Here is a 6,000-nt window from a genome sequence, read left to right as displayed (position 1 = left end):
TATACAGTCAGGTGTTGGGAGGCGGTATTATACAGTCAGGTGCTGGGAGGCGGTATTATACAGCCAGGTGTTGGGAGGCGGTATTATGCAGTCAGGTGTTGGGAGGCGGTATTATACAGTCAGGTGTTGGGAGGCGGTATTATACAGTCAGGTGTTGGGAGGTGGTATTATACAGTCAGGTGTTGGGAGGCGGTATTATACAGCCAGGTGTTGGGAGGTGGTATTATACAGTCAGGTGTTGGAAGGCGGTATTATACAGTCAGGTGTTGGGAGGAAGTATTATACAGTCAGGTGTTGGAAGGCGGTATTATACAGTCAGGTGTTGGGAGGCGGTATTATACAGTCAGGTGTTGGGAGGCGGTATTATACAGTCAGGTGTTGGGAGGCGGTATTATGCAGTCAGGTGTTGGGAGGCGATATTATACAGTCAGGTGTTGGGAGGCGGTATTATACAGTCAGGTGTTGGGAGGCGGTATTATACAGTCAGGTGTTGGAAGGCGGTATTATACAGTCAGGTGTTAGGAGGCGGTATTATACAGTCAGGTGTTGGGAGGTGGTATTATACAGTCAGGTGTTGGGAGGCGGTATTATACAGTCAGGTGTTGGGAGGCGGTATTATACAGTCAGGTGTTGGAAGGCGGTATTATACAGCCAGGTGTTGGAAGGCGGTATTATACAGTCAGGTGTTGGGAGGCGGTATTATACAGTCAGGTGTTGGAAGGCGGTATTATACAGCCAGGTGTTGGAAGGCGGTATTATACAGTCAGGTGTTGGGAGGCGGTATTATACAGTCAGGTGTTGGGAGGCGGTATTATACAGCCAGGTGTTGGGAGGCGGTATTATACAGCCAGGTGTTGGAAGGCGGTATTATACAGCCTCGTGTTGGGAGGCGGTATTATACAGTCAGGTGTTGGGAGGCCGTATTATGCAGTCAGGTGTTGGAAGGCGGTATTATACAGCCAGGTGTTGGGAGGCGGTATTATACAGTCAGGTGTTGGGAGGCGGTATTATACAGCCTGGTGTTGGGAGGCGGTATTATACAGCCAGGTGTTGGAAGGCGGTATTATACAGCCAGGTGTTGGGAGGCGGTATTATACAGCCAGGTATTGGGAGGCGGTATTATACAGCCAGGTACTGGGAGGCGGTATTATACAGCCAGGTACTGGGAGGCGGTATTATACAGCTAGGTACTGGGAGGCGGTATTATACAGCCAGGTACTGGGAGGCGGTATTATACAGCTAGGTACTGGGAGGCGGTATTGTACAGCCAGGTATTGGGAGGCGGTATTATACAGCCAGGTACTGGGAGGCGGTATTATACAGCCAGGTACTGGGAGGCGGTATTGTACAGCCAGGTACTGGGAGGCGGTATTATACAGCCAGGTACTGGGAGACGGTATTATACAGCCAGGTACTGGGAGGCGGTATTATACAGCCAGGTACTGTGAGGCGGTATTATACAGCCAGGTACTGGGAGGCGGTATTATACAGCCAGGTACTGGGAGGCGGTATTGTACAGCCAGGTACTGGGAGGCGGTATTATACAGCCAGGTACTGGGAGGCGGTATTATACAGCCAGGTACTGGGAGGCGGTATTATACAGCCAGGTACTGGGAGGCGGTATTGTACAGCCAGGTACTGGGAGGCGGTATTATACAGCCAGGTACTGGGAGGCGGTATTATACAGCCAGGTACTGGGAGGCGGTATTATAGAGCCAGGTACTGCTAGGCGGTATTATACAGCTAGGTACTGGGAGGCGGTATTATACAGCCAGGTACTGGCAGGCGGTATTATACAGCTAGGTACTGGGAGGCGGTATTATACAGCCAGGTACTGGGAGGCGGTATTATACAGCCAGGTACTGGGAGGCGGTATTATACAGCCAGGTACTGGGAGGCGGTATTATACAGCCAGGTACTGGGAGGCGGTATTATACAGCTAGGTACTGGGAGGCGGTATTATACAGCCAGGTACTGTGAGGCGGTATTATACAGCCAGGTACTGGGAGGCGGTATTATACAGCCAGGTACTGGGAGGCGGTATTATACAGCCAGGTACTGGGAGGCGGTATTATACAGCCAGGTACTGGGAGGCGGTATTATACAGCTAGGTACTGGGAGGCGGTATTATACAGCCAGGTACTGGGAGGCAGTATTATACTGCCAGGTACTGTGAGGCGGTATTATACAGCCAGGTACTGGGAGGCGGTATTATACAGCCTGGTACTGGGAGGCGGTATTATACAGCCAGGTACTGGGAGGCGGTATTATACAGCCAGGTACTGTGAGGCGGTATTATACAGCCAGGTACTGGGAGGCGGTATTATACAGCCAGGTACTGGGAGGCGGTATTATACAGCCAGGTACTGGGAGGCGGTATTATACAGCCAGGTACTGTGAGGCGGTATTATACAGCCAGGTACTGGGAGGCGGTATTATACAGCCAGGTACTGGGAGGCGGTATTATACAGCCAGGTACTGGGAGGCGGTATTATACAGCCAGGTACTGGGAGGCGGTATTATACAGCCTGGTACTGGGAGGCGGTATTATACAGCCAGGTACTGGGAGGCGGTATTATACAGCCAGGTACTGTGAGGCGGTATTATACTGCCAGGTACTGGGAGGCGGTATTATACAGCCAGGTACTGGGAGGCGGTATTATACAGCTAGGTACTGGGAGGCGGTATTATCCAGCCAGGTACTGGGAGGCGGTATTATACTGCCAGGTACTGGGAGGCGGTATTATACAGCCAGGTATTGGGAGGCGGTATTATACAGCTAGGTACTGGGAGGCGGTATTATACAGCCAGGTACTGGGAGGCGGTATTATACTGCCAGGTACTGTGAGGCGGTATTATACAGCCAGGTACTGGGAGGCGGTATTATACAGCCTGGTACTGGGAGGCGGTATTATACAGCCAGGTACTGGGAGGCGGTATTATACAGCCAGGTACTGGGAGGCGGTATTATACAGCCAGGTACTGTGAGGCGGTATTATACAGCCAGGTACTGGGAGGCGGTATTACACAGCCAGGTACTGTGAGGCGGTATTATACAGCCAGGTACTGGGAGGCGGTATTATACAGCCAGGTACTGTGAGGCGGTATTATACAGCCAGGTACTGGGAGGCGGTATTATACAGCCAGGTACTGGGAGGCGGTATTATACAGCCAGGTACTGGGAGGCGGTATTATACAGCCAGGTACTGGGAGGCGGTATTATACAGCCAGGTACTGGAAGGCGGTATTATACAGCCAGGTACTGTGAGGCGGTATTATACAGCCAGGTACTGGGAGGCGGTATTATACAGCCAGGTACTGGGAGGCGGTATTATACAGCCAAGTACTGGGAGGCGGTATTATACAGCCAGGTACTGGGAGGCGGTATTATACAGCCAGGTACTGGGAGGCGGTATTATATAGCCAGGTACTGGGAGGCGGTATTATACAGCCAGGTACTGGGAGGCGGTATTATACAGCCAGGTACTCGGAGGCGGTATTATACAGCCAGGTATTGGGAGGCGGTATTATACAGCCAGGTACTGGGAGGCGGTATTATACAGCCAGGTACTGGGAGGCGGTATTATACAGCCAGGTACTGTGAGGCGGTATTATACAGCCAGGTACTGTGAGGCGGTATTATACAGCCAGGTACTGGGAGGCGGTATTATACAGCCAGGTACTGGGAGGCGGTATTGTACAGCCAGGTACTGGGAGGCGGTATTATACAGCCAGGTACTGTGAGGCGGTATTATACAGCCAGGTACTGGGAGGCGGTATTATACAGCCAGGTACTGGGAGGCGGTATTGTACAGCCAGGTACTGGGAGGCGGTATTATACAGCCAGGTACTGGGAGGCGGTATTATACAGCCAGGTACTGGGAGGCGGTATTATACAGCCAGGTACTGGGAGGCGGTATTATACAGCCAGGTACTGGGAGGCGGTATTATACAGCCAGGTACTGGGAGGCGGTATTATACAGCTAGGTACTTCGAGGCGGTATTATACAGCCAGGTACTGGGAGGCGGTATTATACAGCCAGGTACTGGGAGGCGGTATTGTACAGCCAGGTACTGGGAGGCGGTATTATACAGCCAGGTACTGGGAGGCGGTATTATACAGCCAGGTACTGGGAGGTGGTATTATACAGCCAGGTACTGGGAGGCGGTATTATACAGCCAGGTACTGGGAGGCGGTATTATACAGCCAGGTACTGGGAGGCGGTATTGTACAGCCAGGTACTGGGAGGCGGTATTATACAGCCAGGTACTGGGAGGCGGTATTATACAGCCAGGTACTGGGAGGCGGTATTATACAGCCAGGTACTGGGAGGCGGTATTATACAGCTAGGTACTGGGAGGCGGTATTATACAGCCAGGTACTGGGAGGCGGTATTATACAGCCAGGTACTGGGAGGCGGTATTGTACAGCCAGGTACTGGGAGGCGGTATTATACAGCCAGGTACTGGGAGGCGGTATTATACAGCCAGGTACTGGGAGGCGGTATTATACAGCCAGGTACTGGGAGGCGGTATTGTACAGCCAGGTACTGGGAGGCGGTATTGTACAGCCAGGTACTGGGAGGCGGTATTGTACAGCCAGGTACTGGGAGGCGGTATTATACAGCCAGGTACTGTGAGGCGGTATTATACTGCCAGGTACTGGGAGGCGGTATTATACAGCCAGGTACTGGGAGGCGGTATTATACAGCCAGGTACTGGGAGGCGGTATTATACAGCCAGGTACTGGGAGGCGGTATTATACAGCCAGGTACTGGGAGGCGGTATTATACAGCCAGGTACTGGGAGGCGGTATTATACAGCCAGGTACTGGGAGGCGGTATTGTACAGCCAGGTACTGGGAGGCGGTATTGTACAGCCAGGTACTGGGAGGCGGTATTGTACAGCCAGGTACTGGGAGGCGGTATTATACAGCCAGGTACTGGGAGGCGGTATTATACTGCCAGGTACTGGGAGGCGGTATTATACAGCCAGGTACTGGGAGGCGGTATTATACAGCCAGGTACTGGGAGGCGGTATTATACAGCCAGGTACTGGGAGGCGGTATTATACAGCCAGGTACTGGGAGGCGGTATTATACAGCCAGGTACTGTGAGGCGGTATTATACAGCCAGGTACTGGGAGGCGGTATTTTCAGGGTGGATGAGGGACTTCAGGAAGTCCATTATTATTATATTATTATAATCAAGGGGAAGCGCTAAAAGCGTAGAATTATGCAGCGTTTGTGGGGTGGGATGTGGAGGGTACTAAGGCTCAATTCAGGGAACCAGAGCACAAATCCAGTTCCGTAGATCAAGAGCCCCTCACCAGCGTCAAGGAACCTCCCTTGAAGGGATTTACTTCAGTAGTATCCGTGAAGGTGGGATCAATAAACTGGTTGTTCACCTCGCGCTGCTAGGTGAACAAACTCTCACAGCGACCAAGAATGCCAAATGCGTAAGTACAGATAAAGTAGCACAAATTAATAACAGTGTAAGGTTTCACTTAAATCTTACTTACCAAATAAGAAATCACCATAAATGATGCACCAGACTTTCTCTGATATTTGCTGAATATCTTTTTTTAACCCACCGGCTGTCTCCCACAGAGGTAGCGTGACCCGAAGAAGAAGGAAATACTTTCATCGTCGCTAATTCAATCGCTGTCTTGCCAGAAGTTTGCTAGGAGGGAGTGAATCTGGCAAGCTGAGAGACGACACCACGAATTGTCTCAACCCATGCAACTACATGTAGGTGTGTACATATAGGCTATTACATACACACACACACACACACACACACACACACACACACACACACACACACACACACACACACACACACACACACACACACACACACACACACACACAAACAAACAAACACCCAATGACCCTGGACATCAAGAAGGCAGTTCCTCGTAAGAGACAAGGACAGAAATTGAGGAAGCGGGAATAATAACGATGATGGTACAAGGAAGCAAAGAGTACCTTAGTGACTA

Source organism: Cherax quadricarinatus, chromosome 31, assembly GCF_038502225.1.
Source record: "Cherax quadricarinatus isolate ZL_2023a chromosome 31, ASM3850222v1, whole genome shotgun sequence".
In the NCBI taxonomy this organism is placed as follows: Eukaryota; Metazoa; Arthropoda; class Malacostraca; order Decapoda; family Parastacidae; genus Cherax; species Cherax quadricarinatus.
The sequence above is the reverse complement of the archived record's forward strand: the minus strand, read 5'-3'. Positions refer to the sequence as shown.